The 19,231-nt window shown below is 43.2% G+C and overlaps 1 protein-coding gene across 4 annotated transcripts in view; it reads left to right on the top strand.

The window, feature by feature from the left end:
* The window catches only part of numb (NUMB endocytic adaptor protein), a 119,341-nt gene that overhangs the window by 33,858 nt on the left and 66,252 nt on the right, over positions 1-19,231 (top strand). For 3 of the 4 annotated variants that reach the window (XM_078406198.1, XM_078406197.1, XM_078406194.1), the window contains exon 2: positions 8,022-8,110. The exons of the other annotated variant lie outside the window; for it this stretch is intronic. The gene's annotated coding sequence lies outside the window, so the exon portion shown is untranslated. The remainder of the gene's footprint in view (positions 1-8,021; positions 8,111-19,231) is intronic. 4 annotated transcript variants of the gene reach the window in all.

The following is a 19,231-nucleotide window of genomic DNA, read 5'->3' as shown; positions in this document are numbered from 1 at the left end:
TCATCTTTGGCTTGAGTGCTTTCTGTTGAATTTTCCGTTTGTTGCTTCCTGTTGCAGAGTTCTTGTCATGTGATAATTGATTTCTGCAGATCTCTTCCGATTGAATGTTTAGAATGATACAATAGGTCCTGTCATTTTGTGTCTGTTATAGACTCAATATTTCTTTTTCTTGCATTAAAACAAAATTCAGAGACTTCGCCATACTATATTGTGCTTTTAAAGTTTGGCGTTTGATGTTTGAGAAACTTTCTTCAATTGTAGAGAATGCATATTTGCTGTGCTCCAGAATCTTGTTTTTGCATGGCAACGGGTTGCATTGTTGAAGCCACTGTATATTGGGGGGAAAGATTTTGCAACTTCACTTAAGTGGCTCAAGAATTAATAATATTCCTGGCCTCTGGGTATGTGGTACGTCATTCTATTTCCATCAGATTTTCTGCTTTTTAATTATTCCAGTGGGGCATTTTCAGCTTCCTATGTCGGTGTGCTGTGCATCTGTCATCAACCCGAGAGCTTATTTTCTGAAGTGGCTGTCTCTAATCGGATAGAAAAGTTTGAAGCAGGCTCCTGACCCAAAAGGTTACCCATCTGTTCTCCAAAGAAGCTGCCTGACCTGTTGAGTTACTCCAGCACTGTCCAAAATCTGGTTGTAGATTGTGATCTGATGCCATTTAGGTTCTGCTCAAAGCAGTCAAATAGCAACAGATTGTGTAACCATTGTGGTCAGTAAAAGTACCATTTACTCAGCCAAATGTAAATAAAGATGATATCATCCAAGAATTCTTGGCTTTTGTCCCTCCAGATGATTTGAGCAATGTTCTTTTGTGTATTGTCACTTTTCCATTGCAGTTGCAAGGCACTTTCGCAGTTTTATATTTTTATGAGATGGAGTGAAATTGATGGAGATGCTGAGAAGGACAATTTGGAGCTTGGAACATTGCAGTTGGAATAAGGGGCCAGTCTCCGTCAGTTTGAAAAGGCAAGGGAGATTTTCCAAGAATCATATCTTTAGAATTTTCTGCTCGGAAATCAAGTAAGCTTGAATCTTAGGGGTGAAGAGTTATGGGAATTGAGCAGGGTAGTGGGGAAATTGAGAAGGATAATAGAGTTTAGAACGTTCTGATTTTGCCACATGTTGGAAGGGCCCCGTGATCTGCAGTTACTCCAATTTCTTTCATTTTTGATGTTGCTACAGAAAGAAGAACTGAGATTTGTGTTCCATTTCGAATGCATTGGGAAGGCCCAAGTATTCCAAAGTACAACTGAATCGCTAAGCCAAAAAGTGAGATAATAGAGAGGTGACTAAAGTGATGCTGGTTTCTGAGAAGTGATTTAGAGGAAACTCGCCCTTTTGGCCCAAATGATCGATACCAACCAAGATGCATAACCTGAGCTAGTCTCTGTGCCTGGTCCACATCACTGCAAATCTTTCCTATTCAAGTAGCTGGGCAAATGCCTTTTAAACATTGTAATTATACCTGCCACTACCACTTCCTCTGCCAGTTCAATCCACATACCCACCATCTTCTGTGGAAAAAGTTGTCTCTTGGGTCCCTTTAAAATTTTTCCCCTCTTGCCTTAAATTTGTGTCTTGGAGTTTTAGTTCTCGTTTCCTATAAAATGAACTGCAAGGCCATGAACTCTCTGTATCTCACTTTTAAAGCCTCTCCACTTGGTAGACATTCCTACACTTGCAAGCTGGCTCTCCAGATCAACATTTTCAAATTCCTGTCTACAGCCTTTCCAATATAGGACTTTAACTTGTGGACCAATATTATATTTTTCCAGACCCATTTTAAAACTAATAGTGGTTCCACTGTGCTCCCCGATTGAGTCTTCAGTTACTTGCCCATTTCCCAAGAAGAGAGAGATTGATTGTTGGCAGCTTTAAATGTTCCTGGACACACTTGAAAAATTCTCTCCCAATCAATGTTGGGGAAACTAAAATCACCTACCATTACAATTATCTCTACAGCTCTGTCATCTCCCGACAGGTTCGCTTTTCTAATTCCTACTGACTATTTGGGTGGGGTTATAGTACAATAGGGCAGCACAATGTTACAGAGGTAGAGTTGCTGCCTTGCAGCGCCAGAAACCCGGGTTAGATCCTGACTACAGGTGCTCTCAGTACGGAGTTTGTAAATTGTTTGGGTGCTCCGGTTTCCTACCACACTCCAAAGATGTACAGGTTTGTAGATTAGTTGGCTTCTTTTAATTTTAAATTGTCCCTGGTGTGTAGGGTTTATCGCTAAAGTCTAATCCCATCAGTGACCCATGCCCTGAATTCATCTACCTTGCCTATCAGCCTTTAAAATGCAGTTGAGTATATCAGACTTTGCTCGCTCCTTGTCCTGCCCCTCCCTGCCTGTTCTGCCTAGTGAACTTGTCTGGATTAATTTCTATATTTGCCTTAACTTTCTCATCTGCCACACCTCTACTTTGAGTCTCACCATCCAATGTATATGCAACACGTCAGGCTTCATTGCATTTTGTTGTATGAAGGAACAGATCAATACTCGTGCACATCCCGAACTTCCAAAAAAGATTTTCAATATATTTACTTGGAATCTGTTCTGATGTTTGTCTCGTTAAAGAGATAATGACAGGAAACCATGTTTCTGCAGGTTTGTAACACTTGGTTTGGGGAATTGGAAGGCGAGTCTGTGTCACACTAGATCTGCCGCAAGTTCAATGTTTCCATTCATTTTGGCGAAGAGAATTTGGTTCATGTCCCCAAGTATCGTTCTTAATACTTTGAACTTTTAAATTATTTCTTACAGTATGACAGTACAACCTAGTATTTTTGTTCCATTAAGTGCCAGAGACCAGCATTGTAGATTTGGATTTATTAATCATTTTAAATATATAGTGTTTTGCATTGAATCATTCTTCCCTCTCAGATGTGTGCAACTTGCTCTTTAAATCTACAATTTAATCTGCTTTCACTCTCTGTTAATGTATTCCAGATCCTAATCAATCACCATGAAAAAGCAGTTCTGATTCTGGCCATCATGTGGGTCGTACTTTTTCTGGTTCTTGATTTTTCCATCAATGAAAGCAAGTTCCATTGATCTACTGTTTATATTCCTTGTGGTTTTAAATACCTCTGTTTGATCCCCCTACAACACCCTCTTGCCCAGGAATACATGTCCTGCTTTTCCAGAATTTAGCCCCTCATTTCAGTTGGTCTGTTATGCAAGATGTTATTCAAATAACTGGTTGAATTGGAGATGGGCAAGGCAAGCAATCAAAGTTCATCGATTACATTAGTGCATTCCTGGGAGAAAGTCTGAATGATGTTTGACAGTTATGGCTGAAAAATAAAACCCCATAATGCATTTCAAATATGTAAAATATTACCATGGATTTTCTTGAATGTCAAGGTCAGTTTATTGTTACATGTACCAATTAAGGTACAGTGAAATTTGAGTCACGATACAGCCATACTAAGTAAAAAACAACAAGACACACAACCACAAAAGTTAACATAAACATCCATCACAGTGGATTCCACATTCCTCACTGATGTCAGGCAATAAAGTTCAATCTCCTTCCTCTTTGTTTCAGTTAGTACTTGTGTGTCTATGTACATTTCCTTACGTGCTAAGTGAGGTATCAATGCAGTTCACTAAGTAACCTCTCCCTGATACTATCAGAATCAGAATTACCTTTATTGTCATCCAAAAAAACCCAAAACAAGTCTTTTGGACGAGATTTTGTCACCCACAGTCCAATAGTAAGAGCAATAAAAGAAGCAATTACACACACAACCACAAACCAACACAAAACAAAAATAAAGAAACATCCATCACAGTGAGTCTCCTCCAGTCACCTCCTCACTGTGATGGAAGGCCAGAATGTCTTTTCTCTTCCCCTGCCGTCTTCTCCCGCGGTCAGGCTGCTGAAGTTGCCACGTTCCAGGCCGCGCCGGACGGTGAAAGGCCTCGAGCCTTTATCCCCCATCTACAAAACACAGGTCAAGAGTGTGATGGTGGAGTGCAACTTCCAAACATGCAACTTTTGAACAACACAGGAAGGTTGATGCTTTGGTTTAGATGGCATCATCTTTGGTTTACACCCTGCACACCAAACTGAAACTTCATTCTTGCCAATGTTTAGTCCATGGGAGGCATCCCATTATGTAGTTTTCTTCACAAGTTCTGTTTATTCAGTCATCTTTCTAAGCCTAGATAGATTCTGTTTAGACCACCCCTGCAAAAAGTGCATTTTAAATAGCAAAGTATTCTGTTTAGAAGTTTTTAACCTTACAATTACACAAATCTCCTTCTTTGGCCTTTTGATTCCAATATTAATTAGATCACAATGTGATTATAAAACACGATCATAAACTTAATACGTCGGGAAAACAAATAGCTACATCAGGAAATTAGACTATTTTATTCTTTGAAACATTAATATCAGGATTGGTTGACATAAGAAGTAAACTGCAGGTGCTCCCTAAATAACGATGCTTTGACTTATGATATTTCGTCTTTACAATGGTGCAAAAGCTGTGCAACAGCAGCTTGCCTCCCGCCATGTGATCAGATGTGTTAAATGCATTTCGACATACGATATTTTTGGTTTGCGATGGGTTTATTGGAACGTAGCCCCATTGTAAGTTGAGGATATCAAAAGACGAGGTGTCTAAAAGGATGTAAACTCATTAAGTAAACGTGCAAAATTAGCGGATGGTGTATAATATTGAGAGATTAGTTATTCCTTTGGTAGTTCATTTGGCAGTTTTTTCTATGGTTTGAGGCAACTGAATGCTTGCTCAGAGAAATATTGTTGTCAAAGTAAAACGAGACAATTATGTTAGTGTGCAATTTCAGCAATTTTATTTTGCTGATTATAGTTGCAGGAGGCTTTGTTAATACACAGTGCCAATGCAAAGTGGGTGTTTGCTGCCTCTCCTGGAATTTGGTGAATAGGAAAATTAGGAGCTTTGTTTATATTTTGAAGTAAAATTAAAGTTGAATCATTAACACATGTCTCCATTGCCAACCCAAACCACATTCTTAAAGTGGAAGAAGAGTACTAAGTGACCTGTGAAAAAGGCAGACAGGGTATTGTAGTTTTGATTTTCTTCGATGGGAGTTCTTCCAGAGAGACTTCATTGGTTAAATTAAAGTGTCCTCGTACACTCGTAATGCTTAAAAATATTATTTTCAACTTTTAATATTTTCAGAAAATATTCCCTTTTCCCTTATACAGACATTCCCCAACTTAAGGGTTACATTCCATAAACCATTACGCAAGCCAGATTGTACGCAAGTTGCTATCAATAAGGTAATAATCAAGAAGGGCTCGCAGGTTGCAAGCACCGATGGCCCTGGTCTGCACCAGCGAGTCTTTCACCAGCTACATCACCTTAAGGAGGTGGCTCTAGAAATAGTGGAAGCATTGGAGATCATTTTTCAATGTTCTATAGATTCAGGATCAGTTCCTGTGGATTGGAGGATAGCAAATGTTATCCCACTTTTTAAGAAAGGAGGGAGAGAGAAAACGGGTAATTATAGACCAGTTAGTCTGACATCAGTGGTGGGGAAGATGCTGGAGTCAATTATAAAAGACGAAATTGCTGAGCATTTGGATAGCAGTAACGGGATCATTCCGAGTCAGCATGGATTTACGAAGGGGAAATCATGCTTGACAAATCTACTGGAATTTTTTGAGGATGTAACTAGGAAAATTGACAAGGGAGAGTCAGTGGATGTGGTGTACCTCGACTTTCAGAAAGCCTTCGACAAGGTCCCACATAGGAGATTAGTGGGCAAAATTAGGGCACATGGTATTGGGGGTAGGGTACTGACATGGATAGAAAATTGGTTGACAGACAGAAAGCAAAGAGTGGGGATAAATGGGTCCCTTTCGGAATGGCAGGCAGTGACCAGTGGGGTACCGCAAGGTTCGGTGCTGGGACCCCAGCTATTTACGATATACATTAATGACTTAGACGAAGGGATTAAAAGTACCATTAGCAAATTTGCAGATGATACTAAGTTGGGGGGTAGTGTGAATTGTGAGGAAGATGCAATAAGGCTGCAGGGTGACTTGGACAGGTTGTGTGAGTGGGCGGATACATGGCAGATGCAGTTTAATGTAGGTAAGTGTGAGGTTATTCACTTTGGAAGTAAGAATAGAAAAGCAGATTATTATCTGAATGGTGTCAAGTTAGGAGGAGGGGGAGTTCAACGAGATCTGGGTGTCCTAGTGCATCAGTCAATGAAAGGAAGCATGCAGGTTCAGCAGGCAGTGAAGAAAGCCAATGGAATGTTGGCCTTCGTAACAAGAGGAGTTGAGTATAGGAGCAAAGAGGTCCTTCTACAGTTGTACCGGGCCCTGGTGAGACCGCACCTGGAGTACTGTGTGCAGTTTTGGTCTCCAAATTTGAGGAAGGATATTCTTGCTATGGAGGGCGTGCAGCGTAGGTTCACTAGGTTAATTCCCGGAATGGCGGGACTGTCGTATGTTGAAAGGCTGGAGCGATTGGGCTTGTATACACTGGAATTTAGAAGGATGAGGGGGGATCTTATTGAAACATATAAGATAATTAGGGGATTGGACACATTAGAGGCAGATAACATGTTCCCAATGTTGGGGGAGTCCAGAACAAGGGGCCACAGTTTGAGAATAAGGGGTAGGCCATTTAGAACGGAGATGAGGAAGAACTTTTTCAGTCAGAGGGTGGTGAAGGTGTGGAATTCTCTGCCTCAGAAGGCAGTGGAGGCCAGTTCGTTGGATGCTTTCAAGAGAGAGCTGGATAGAGCTCTTAAGGATAGCGGAGTGAGGGGGTATGGGGAGAAGGCAGGAACGGGGTACTGATTGAGAGTGATCAGCCATGATCGCATTGAATGGCGGTGCTGGCTCGAAGGGCTGAATGGCCTACTCCTGCACCTATTGTCTATTGTCTATTGTCTTCCGGTTAATGGCTGTTGTTGCGGCTCACATTGTAGCCCCAGGCCAACAACAGGACGAGCTCTCTCTCTCTCACTCCCTCCTTCCCCTCTCGCCATCTGCCACTTCTTCCTGTTGGCCGTCGCTTTGTCCACTCCCTCTCCACTGTCGCCACCACCTCCTCTCGTCACTTGTCCACTGTCGCTCCCCTCTCTGCTGTTGCCTCCTTCTCCCCAAAAGCCACCGGCATATGTTGTTGGAGGGGGGGGAGCAGACAAATTGACGGCCGACAGAAAGAAATGTCGGCTGGTGAGAGGGGAGGGAGCCACACGGTGACCAAGCTTGTCCTAGCAGTGGCCCGAAGAAAGCGCTGTCAGCCAGGGGCTACAACGTGAGCCGCAGCAACAGCCGCGTCAACTGGGCGGTGGTGAAGAAGGCAGTTGGCGAAGAAGGGCTCACTGATGCACCTTGTGGAAGATGTTGCTGACTCAGCCAGGAGTTGCTCTCCACCGCCTCCCCAATTCTCGCTTGCCTCCCCAGTGTCACTGGAAGAGCAACAAGCCCAGGCGACTCTTTTATATCTATGAAGCAGAGGGAAACCCCTTGCCAACTTCGCATAGCAATTAACACTGGTCGTTCAGGAAGTGGGACCACCTATTGTAAAGTCTTTACATAAGTCGCCTAATATGCAACTTGGGGGGTGCCTGTACGAAGTAACCTTTGAACGTTTACCAAGTTGTAAGTTGGTTGATGCAAGGACTGGTGCAATTTCCCCAGTCACCAACAGCTCAATTTTATTTCAGAAATGGCAGTGTCAACGAGTAGAAGGGCAGTCATTGGTGCTTCATTTTAAAAGCATTGTGCCAACAAAACTTCACTGAGATACAACTCATTTTATGAATCTATGTTTAATATATTGGCGTTTAATGATATGTAGTGTTCTTCATAGGATTGCAACACCATTTTTAATCAACAAAATATTGAATTATATTCATTAGCATCATTCTAAGTTAAAGTGAGCAGATAATATGCACCAGATGATTTTTAAAGATGCGTAGAAGTGAGAGAGTGATGGATAATGAGATGGCAGTTGTTAAATAAATCCTTGTCCATTTTCACAGTTGAAGAAGAGGACAAAACATCAGTCGTACACGGTGACCTGACAATTATTTGGTGGAAGGATCATACTGGATTTCAAGTAAAGAAAAAAGTAAGAAAAAGCACAGCCAACTATCAGTTTAATAATATTGGACAAACTCATGGTACTTATCTGGACGAAATGCTCAGAGCACATTAACAAAGCCCAATAAACTCATCAGAAAATCGGCATGAATTTAAAAACTGGCAGATTTGAATAATCGTAGTCTAGCCAGGTCCCCTCTGCTTCAGACCTCGGCAGGTTAATCCAACTGGTGGAAGGAGCCCGGGTAAATTTTCAAGTCTCTGGGATACGCGTTGGTAGCTCGAGTTGTAATGAACAGCAGAACAATGGCAGATCTTCAGTACTTAAAACACTTCCAGGTGTCGCGGAAACCTGACCTTTTGGCTCAAATGGCTTCAACCAATCTGATTAATTTTATTTATTTGTATGGCGGATATATGGAAATCATTGGAAATGTTCCTGTGTGTGATTATGATCAGCCACTGGAACACTGGCTGAGAGTCCGATCATCCGTATGATATATCACTTTCTTCTGTCTATGTCAGATGAGATGGTTAATGAACGTAAATCCTCACTATGGAACACGGCCTGCAGTCAAATAATGGACTTATCATCGTGATTGAAGCCTTGAATTTTCATCTGTGCATCATTGATGCAATGCAATACCTGTGTCAGCCTACAAAGGCTGCTTTGACAGCGATGACCAAAACGGGTATAATAACATAAGAAAAATCATGAATAGGCCACTCAGTCGTTCTGTAGATATCTTATCGCAGCCCCGTTATGTTGTACTAACCCCTTGTGTCATGGTAGATAATCCCCAGGTCTTGATGAAATCTATCCCAGGGTAATGAGAGGCAAGAGAGGAGATTACATGGGCCTTGACAAAAATCTTTGTCCTCTCTAGCCACAGCTGGTCCCAGAGGAAGAGAGAATAGCCAATGTTGTTCCTTTGTTTAAGAAGTGCAGTAAACTTAAACAAGGAATTATAGGCTGGTGAGCTATTGAGGATTCATCAAGATAAAATTTACTTGCATTTGGAAGAGAATGGGATAATTAGGGACAGCCAGCATGGGTTTGTCTGCATTAGGTTATATCTAACAACCCTGATTGAGGTTTTTGAGATGGTGACGACGGTGATTGGTGAGGATGAGGTGGTGGATGTTATTTACAAGGATTTTTGTAAGGCATTTGATAAAGTTTCTCATCATTGTAGGTGACAGGGGAGAGTCAGCAGATGTGGTGTACCTCGACTTTCAGAAAGCCTTCGACAAGGTCCCACATAGGAGATTAGTGGGCAAAATTAGAGCACATGGTATTGGGGGTAGGGTACTGACATGGATGGAAAATTGGTTGACAGACAGAAAGCAAAGAGTGGGGATAAATGGGTCCCTTTCGGACTGGCAGGCAGTGACCAGTGGGGTACCGCAAGGTTCGGTGCTGGGACCCCAGCTATTTACGATATACATTAATGACTTAGATGAAGGGATTAAAAGTACCATTAGCAAATTTGCAGATGATACTAAGCTGGGGGGTAGTGTGAATTGTGAGGAAGATGCAATAAGGCTGCAGGGTGACTTGGACAGGTTGTGTGAGTGGGCGGATACATGTCAGATGCAGTTTAATGTAGATAAGTGTGAGGTTATTCACTTTGGAAGTAAGAATAGAAAGGCAGATTATTATCTGAATGGTGTCAAGTTAGGAAGAGGGGATGTTCAACGAGATCTGGGTGTCCTAGTGCATCAGTCACTGAAAGGAAGCATGCAGGTACAGCAGGCAGTGAAGAAAGCCAATGGAATGTTGGCCTTCATAACAAGAGGAGTTGAGTATAGGAGCAAAGAGGTCCTTCTACAGTTGTACCGGGCCCTGGTGAGACCGCACCTGGAGTACTGTGTGCAGTTTTGGTCTCCAAATTTGAGGAAGGATATTCTTGCTATTGAGAGCGTGCAGCGTAGGTTCACTAGGTTGATTCCCGGAATGGCGGGACTGTCGTATGTTGAAAGGCTGGAGCAATTAGGCTTGTATACACTGGAATTTAGAAGGATGAGGGGGGATCTTATTGAAACATATAAGATAATTAGGGGATTGGACACATTAGAGGCAGGAAACATGTTCCCAATGTTGGGGGAGTCCAGAACAAGGGGCCACAGTTTAAGAATAAGGAGTAGGCCATTTAGAACGGAGATGAGGAAGATCTTTTTCAGTCAGAGAGTGGTGAAGGTGTGGAATTCTCTGCCTCAGAAGGCAGTGGAGGCCAGTTCGTTGGATGCTTTCAAGAGAGAGCTGGATAGAGCTCTTAAGGATAGCGGAGTGAGGGGGTATGGGGAGAAGGCAGGAACGGGGTACTGATTGAGAGTGATCAGCCATGATCGCATTGAATGGCGGTGCTGGCTCGAAGTGCTGAATGGCCTCCTCCTGCACCTATTGTCTATTGTCTATTGTCACTCAAGGTGGAAGAGATGCACCGTGACTTGAGAGTTTGGATTCTGAACTATCTTACCCATAGAAGGCAGACCCAATGAAGGGCTCAAAGTGCTGCACTTACTCGACAGGTCAGACAGCATTCCTAGAGAACATAAAGGTCTCTAGGTCAGGTCATGATTCCTCTAGTTAATATTACCATTCAGTTGGCAACAATTTAGGAAAATATCTTGCCACCTGCTTTAGGTGTAATGAAGAATGAGAAATGTATCCTTGCCGGGAAATAGTCAAGGCCCAGGGACAAATAAAAGACTGAGTTTGTATTGTGTCTTAAGTGGAGCATGTCTGAGGTTAAAAAAGCTTGAGGGAACTTGCAGCAGAGTTTCTGTAAATGGTACTGTAAATAGCAGTGGCCAATTATAAGAGGTCCCATGTCAGTATGCCATTGAGCTTTGAAGATTGAGGGATGGTCTAATTGAGGTATTTGTGATGTTAGATGTTCTGAATCTGGTTGCTACTGCAGTTATTTTCTCTGGGGAAATTTGGAGCAAGATGCATTATGAAACCTGAGCCAGATAATATTTACAGGTGAAGTTGCAGAGTGCATTTTTTTAACGGGTACTGGAAGTACAACCTTTTTAACATAAAAGCATTTCCAAGGTTCGGCTGGATAGCATTTCAATTTGCTGGGTCATTTAAGGGCATGGAAATAAAAGTACTAAGTAAAACTGAAAAGCTTGCTCCTGAAGGCACAAACTGCAGATGCTGAAATCTTGAGCAAACACAAAGTGCCCAAGTAACTCAGTAGGTCAGGCAGCATCTGGGAAGGTAATTTAGATTGGGATCCTTCATCCGGGAGTCTGAAACAAAGCCTGTCCATTCTCTTCCCAGATGCTGCCCGACCCCTTGAGTTTCTCCAGGTCTTTGTTTTGCTCAAATTTGTTCCTGGTTTCGTACTGAAGGATAGGTTGGTGGGCTGTCTTTTTTGAGGTGATTTCAATGGACTGAAGTCCATGAAGCCATTCTTAAGTAAGAATTTCTATTCTTTCCACAGTCAACTAACTGTAATTATGACTGACTAAATTCATTGCCTGCAAAAAGCCTCTCGTGAGAATGGAGCACGTTAGAAACATTTCAATCTATGCTTCCACTCCAGAGCCAAAATTACTCAGTTTAATTCACCAGGTATATAGATGATGCTTGCATATTGCATGTTCAGAGACGGTTCCAAATTATTGTTAATTTGCTCATTGAAGAGAGTGGATCTTACCCTAAATATCTGGAAAACAAAGTTCCTCTTTTAATCTGCTCCTGGAACACTATATTGCTCTTACAATCGATGGTGATTCCTTGCAAAACATGGATAACTACCCATGTCCTGGTAAAATATTGATAAATAGGAGCAGAAGCAGGCTGTTGGTCACAATGAACTTCCACCACCATTCATCAAGATCATAGCTGATGATGGTCCACCACGGCATAATTTTTTCCCCACGTTTCATTGATTCCCTGAATATATTCTGGGAAGCACCAGCAAGTGAAGCTACTGCCTTGCAGATCCAGTAACCAGAGTTCGATCCTGACCTCCATTATTTGTGTAAGGAAATAACTGCAGATGCTGGTACAAATCGAAGGTATTTATTCACAAAATGCTGGAGTAACTCAGCAGGTCAGGCAGCATCTCAGGAGAGAAGGAATGGGTGATGTTTCGGGTCAAGACCCTTCTTCAGACTGTCGTTTCGGGTCGAGACCCTTCTTCAGACGGATTTGTGTGGTGTTTGCATCGCCCCCCTGTGACTGCGAGTTTTCTCTGGATGCTCTAGGTTCCTCCCAGAGCCCACAGGTGTGAGGGTTGATAGGTTAAGTGGTCATTCTGAATTGCCCCAAATATGTAGGCGGAAGGTGGAGTCTGGGTGGGGGTTGGAGGGGTCGGGTGATAGGAACATGTGGAGAATAGATTGCAGGATAAATAATTGGGGAATGGGATTCCTCTGTGATATAGCATTGATTATAAGAGCTGAATTGACTCTTGTGTATAAGGTAATGAGCTCACAATGACTCATGAGCTCCCTCAGCCCACCAAGGCAGAAATCTAGTCTAAGAATTTTAAATTACAATAAGATCTCCACTGCATAGAATGTGATTTATTTATTTGACAAAAGTGACATCCATGGAGATAGTCCAGTGGTTCTTTTTTTTTTTCTCCTTTTACTTTTTTTGGTAAGGAGACCAAAACTAAACACAATCCTCCTGATGTGGTCTCACTTACGCAGTGTATAGTTGCGATGCGGCATCTCTACTTGTACTCAAACCCTCCCAGGCCACATAGCATTTTCCTTCCTCAGAGTTTTGTTAAATCTGCATGTTACACTTAGTGACGCAAGTGCAGGACTTGCTGTGTTTCTTTGAACATCTACGTTACCCAATTTGTCGCCACTCAAAAAAGACTGCGGATCAGTTGATATCTTCACAATTTTCTACATAAAGCTGTATTTACCACGTTCTAGCTTGTCTTTATCTTCTGAATTGAATCTGAATTACCTTTATTGTCATTCAAAATGAATTGAACGAAAATCATTTGCCACGCAGCAACAACAGTACAGAGTAAAAGACATAAGACACACAATTTTAACACAAATATCCATCACAGTGACTCCTCCAGACACCCCTTCACTGTGACCGAAGGCAAAAAAAAAATCTTCTCTCTTCCCCCATGCTTCTCCCACGGACAGATAGTTCGACTTAATACAGAATACAGAATACAGAGCTTTATTTGTCATTCGGTACCGAGGTACCGAACGAAATTACTTTCCAGCAGTCACACAAAAAAAAGAACACAAGACACATGACCCCAACACAAACATCCATCACAGTGACTCCAAACACCCCCTCACTGTGATGGAGGCAACAAAACTTCCACTCTCTTCCCCACGCCCACGCCCACGGACAGACAGCTCGTCCCCGTCCGACCCGCACAGTCCCCGCAAGGGGATGGAAGTCCCCGCGGCCGAGCCGCACCGGGCGCTGAAAAGTCCCGCGGCCGAGCCGGGCGATTGAAGGCCCCGCGGCCGAGCCGTACCGGGTGCTGAAACGTCCTGTGACCGAGCCGGGCGATGGAAGGCCCCGCGGCCGTACCGTGCGCTGCTAAGTCCCGTGGCCGAGCCGCGCCGGGCGATGTTAGGTCCCGCGGCCGAGCTGCGCCGGGCGATGTTAGGTCCCGGGGCGACCGAGGCTCCCGACTCGCGCAGCCCCCGCAAGGAGATGGAAGGTCCCGCGGCCGCGCCAGGCAATGGAAAGCCCCGCAGCCGAGCCGCGCCGGGCGATGGAAAGTCCCGCGGCTGCGTCGGGCGCTGGAAGGCCCCGCGGCCGAACCGTGCCGGGCGCGGGAATGTCCCGCGTCCGAGCCACGCCTGGCGCTGGAAGGTCCCGCGGCCGAGCCACGCCGGGCGATGGAAGGCCCGGTGGCCGAGCCGCACCGGGCGATGAAAGATCCCGCGGCCAAGCCGCGCCGCGAGGAAGAGATCTTGAAGCATATTACGTTCTTCTGCTGGCTTGAATCACACAAAGTAGTGGAGTTACTCAGCGGGTCAGGCAGCATCTCTGGGGAAAAAGGATGGGTGACATTTTGGGTCCTTTCAGACTGAAGGTTGGTGGGGGGGGGGGGTCGAAGGTGAAGAACTGTAGGAGAGAAAAGACCAGGGCCAGCTGCAAATGACCTCGGGCAGGGCAACGGTACCTGGTAGGTCCATTGTTCGCTATGGTGTTATCTCAAGAAAAACGATGTGGAGATCTGTGGAACTGGTAAAATGACTGGAGTGGGGGAAGGGGAGAGGTGAGGGGGGGGAGTGTAAGATGAGGTGACTTAAAATGAAAGAATTTGGTTTTCATACTGTTGGGTTATAAGCTACCCAAACGAAATATGCGGTGCTGTTAATCCAATTTAGCTTTATTCTGGCAATGGAGGAGGCTCAGGACAGAAAGGTCAGAATGGGAAGAGGAGTTGAAATGGTTGACAACTGGGAGATCCCGTAGGCCGAGGTGACAGAGCGTAATTGGTCAGAGAAATGGTCGCCGAGTCTACGTTTGGTGTTGTCAATGTACAGGAGCCCACACTGGATGTAATAGATGAGGTAGAGAAAACTATGTGATTGTGCTCGTACGGTATGATTTAACTGGATAACACACAAACAACATATTTCACAGTATCTTTGAGCACGTGACAATAATAAACCAATATCAAAATTGGTAAACTTGAAAGTAAGGTATTTGGTCCTTACAGCCGAGTGGTTAATATATACTTGAAACTGACCCTGTGATACCCCACTGGTCATAGTTTACTAAAAAGATCTCTTCTATTCCGACTTCAATTTCTGTCCAATGACCAATTTACAGTACATTGTACTATATTACATAGTACTATATTACATAGTACTATATTACATATTACAGTACATAGTACTATATTACCATCAACTGCTTGTTCGCTAAAGCCTTCCCAAAATCCAGAAGCACCACAATCACTGATTCCCAATTACATATTCCACTGACATAGTCCTGCAGGTTTATGTTCTTTTTATAAACCTGTAGACTTCATTCAATCCTATTATTCCTTTCAATGTGCTTGGTTTCCATTATGAATTCCAACATTTTCACTGCGATAAACATTTGACTAACAGGTTAGGAGCGTTTTTTTTCTTCCCTCTTGCACCTCACAAATGTATGCCTAGAGGTTAGGCATGTGTTAGTCGTGTGTTTCTGGGGGAAGGGGTTGGTTCTCTGCCAACTTCCGTCGTACAGTTCTTTTAGATGTGGCACAGGTCCCAAGGGTGTTGCCAGGTCTCTCATTTTTGCTTAATTTTCTAATACATTTTTTGCTTAATTTTCTAATACATTTTTTTTTGTTTCAATTTCTCATTTTCACTCAAAGCCCAGTTCTCTGGTATTTCTGGCAGGTCTGTATCTTAGCGACATAAATACAGCATGGAAGCGGGCTCTTTGGCCCACTATGTCTGCCCTGACCATCATGCATTCATTTTTGCACTAATCTTCCCCAAGCCCTTTTTCTTCTCTGGATACAAGGTATTTGTTTAATTCCTCTGAAACTTACTTATTTCTCATTAGAGCTCCTCTCCCCTCCAATGATGGTACGTGTTAATGATAATCACAATGTTATTCAATTCATCAACATAGTCTGGATATTTGGGGAAGACACTTTGATAGACTTATGCACCAGAGAAAGGGATTCATGAGCCCACTGAGACCACACCCCCTCGAATGCCCATTTACACTGATCTTGCACTAATCATATTTTATATGTGGCACAAAGCTCATGTAAACTGGGCAGCAGTTATCCCGCTACTTCTGACACTCCTGAAAAATTGATTGTCTACGTGTTGCTGGAGATGCATCTCCAAAGCTGTTTACACAAGTATTGTGCAAACCGATGTTAGCTTCCCAACACAACATGCGTAATTAGGTGTGGCCCTAATTGCATTTGATCAGCTCCGATGGGCAGACAGTGTCATTCACATGCCTGACACCAGACATCTGAAACAGATGTACTATTCTGAGCTTCTTCATAGGAAATTGGCAGGTGGACAGGAAACTATTTAAGGAAGTTTTCAAATCCTCCTTGGTAATGAGTAATGTCCCCAGTGACTCATGAGAATCTCTCGGCGATGATTGCTTAAAGAGTAGCAGCAGCATTGGAGTGGCATTGAAACTTTCATTGGAAATGCGCAAAGCTGGTGCAAATGGCAGAAAGAAGACAGCGTCTCCCAAACTACATATCCTTCACTGGACACCAAACACATTTGGTCATGAGCTCTTTATTTGGTAACAGTTGAGATAGTGTTACATCAGACGGGCTGGAAACATAGTAGATCAAAAATTGGAAGGAGTGGTGGGTAGGTAGAGGTTTGGACTAGGAAAGGGCCTGTCCCACAAGCGATTTTAAGGCGACTGCCGGCGACTCGGCTGTCGCCGAACGTCCGCCGGGGTGTCGCGGGCATGGTTGTGAGGAGTCTTCAATCAATCGTAGCGGATCGCGGAAATTTTTTCCAGATGGAAATTTCTCGGCGACAGCTGGCTTGTCGCCAGGTATCGTAGTTTATTGCGGGCGTTGTCGCGTGCTGTCCCCAGGTTTGCTAGGTTGTCGCAGATGCATTTAGAAGCACGTAATATTAAATTAAGAAAAGGCATTTGAAGATACCAGAAGATAGTTTTGTTTAACCAATTTATTTACCGTCAGGACATTTGACAGGTAGATTGGAGGCGACAGTTTGACGGTCAGGTAGCGTGGGAATTTTGCAATGTTTCCGAAGACGGTGTAATCTCTTAGCCAGGTGCTAGTTTCACAAAAGAAGTAACTTGTATCGACCTGACTCGGCATTGTCATAGGGTAAAAGAGAATTTTGGCGATCTGCTACGACTTTGACAGTCACCTTAAAAATCGCGTAACTGGGACAGGCCCTTAAGTCTCAAAGGAAGTGCAGGCAGGGAGAGGTGAACAAATATGTTGATGCTGACGTGTGTTTATTTCAATGCAAGGGGTATTGTGGAGAAAACAGAAGAACTTGGAGCCTGGATCAGTGTTTGGGACTGAAATGTGGCCATTGCAGGAACGTGGTTGCGAGGTTCATGTAACTGGCAGCCTCACTGTTCCAGAGCTTCAATGTTTCAGATGTGATTGCGAGGAAGGCTAAAGAGATGTAGGCATTAGTGCTACTAATCAGGGAGACTGGCACGGCAGCATTCAGAGACGACATACTAGAGGGTTTGTCTGTTGAGGTGATATGGGTCGAATTTGGAAATAAGAAAGGTGTAAGCACTCTAACGAGATTATACTTTAGGCTCAATAGCAAGCAGGAGATAGAGGAACAAATATGTAAATAGATTACCAAAAGATGATTGTCTTCGTGGGTGACTTTAACTTCCCCATTATTCATTAGGACTTGCTCAGTCCCAAAGGATTAGACAGGGCAGACCTTGTGAAGTATATCCAAGAGTGTTTCTTGAAGCACTATGTGGATAGTTCAACCAGAGAAGGGAACATGTTGGATCTAGTGTTAGGAAATCAGCATGGCCAGGTGACGGCTGTTTCAGTAGAAGAGCATTCCCGGGATACTGATTACCAACTTCATAAGTTTAAGATGGTTTTGAATGGGGAGAAGGCTGACCCTTGTAGGAAAGTACTGAATTGGAGTAAGGTAAACTAAAACATTATTGGGCAGGAGCTTGGAAGGGTACACTGCTATTGTTATTGGGTAAATCTGTATTTAACATGTGGGAGTCGTTTGAAGATCATTTGATCGAAGTTCAGAACTGGCATGTTCCAGTGAGGAGGAGAGGTAAGGACGGCAAAGAGGTTGCTCGTTTGGTCAAAAAGAAAAAGGAAGTAATGCTTGAGGATAGAATTAGACAGGGCCTTTATGGAAAATAAAGGAGGAAAGATTTCAAGCTGGTGATTAGAATGACCAAAAGGGACCACAAAATCACTTTGGCGAGTCGGATTTAAAAAAAATCAAAGGGAAGCTATTGAAAAGCATTTTTCAGGATAGGATTTATTCCCATTTGAAGAAAGGGAGATTTAGGGACAATCTGCATGGTTTGTACATGGTCGGTCATATCTGACTAACGATTGAGTTTTTTGAGGAGGTGACAAAGGTGATTGAGGGCATGACAGTAGATGTTATCTCCACTGATTTTAGTAAGGTATTTGATAAAGTCCCCCATGGTAGGCTGATCCAGAATGTTAAAATGCACGGGATTAACAATGACTTGGTCATATGGATTCTGAACTGGCTTTCTGCTAGAAGACACAGGGTTGTGGTGGAAGGACAATATTCAGATAGGAGGTCTGTGACCAGAGCAGTTCCATAGGAATCTGGCGGAGACCTCTGCCATTTGTAATATAAATAATTCGGATGTAAATGTAGACTGCCTGGCCCGCTGAGTTCCTCCAGCACTGTTTTATGCTCAAGATTCCAGCATCTGCAGACTCGTATCGCCATGAGCCAGCATTTAATTGCCCTTGAGAAGGTAGTGGTGAGCTGGTGCCTTGAATTGCTGTAGTGCTTGATATATGGGTGTATACATAATGCTTTTGAGATGAAGTAAATATATAACTCAATCTTGTATGGCCAGTGCAGGTAGTTTGAGTTTAGTTTATTAACACACGTACCAAGGTAGAGTGAAAAGCTATATCAGCTTTGAATCAACTTTGTCCTGAAATTTATTTGAATGCATTTATTTGAACGATTGGAGCTCATTCCCCTGAATTCAGATGGTTCTGTTGCATTTTATTCAGTGAGAACACAACATTTGACAGATGCATAAACTGCACATCTATTGTCTCTGTTTTCTATTCTGTTACAATTAAAATAAGAATTTACAAATTAGATCACAATATTTTGTCGCACTCCAGCCTGGAAAAATAACTACATGGCACTTGTTGTCACTAAGCCAATTTTCTATCCATGTTGCTACTGCCCTGTTCATTCCATTGGATTCATTCTGATGACACGTGTACTAACGTCTACCCTCGTTATCTCAGACCTCTTTATAATGGATTTTGGATGTCGCGGACGAAACATCCCCACATTAAATGACACCACTGTCTCTTTGGGAACGTAGGCTGCTTGTTATTGAAATTGACAAGCAATTGCTGCGATCAACACTTGTGCAATGATACTCTGTTAAACAATGTAACAAACAGCCTTTCGTATTCTTAATTGCAGTAGCAAAATA

This window comes from Rhinoraja longicauda, chromosome 10 (genome assembly GCF_053455715.1).
Source record: "Rhinoraja longicauda isolate Sanriku21f chromosome 10, sRhiLon1.1, whole genome shotgun sequence".
Classification (NCBI taxonomy): domain Eukaryota; kingdom Metazoa; phylum Chordata; class Chondrichthyes; order Rajiformes; family Arhynchobatidae; genus Rhinoraja; species Rhinoraja longicauda.
The sequence above is the reverse complement of the archived record's forward strand: the minus strand, read 5'-3'. Positions and strand labels throughout refer to the sequence as shown.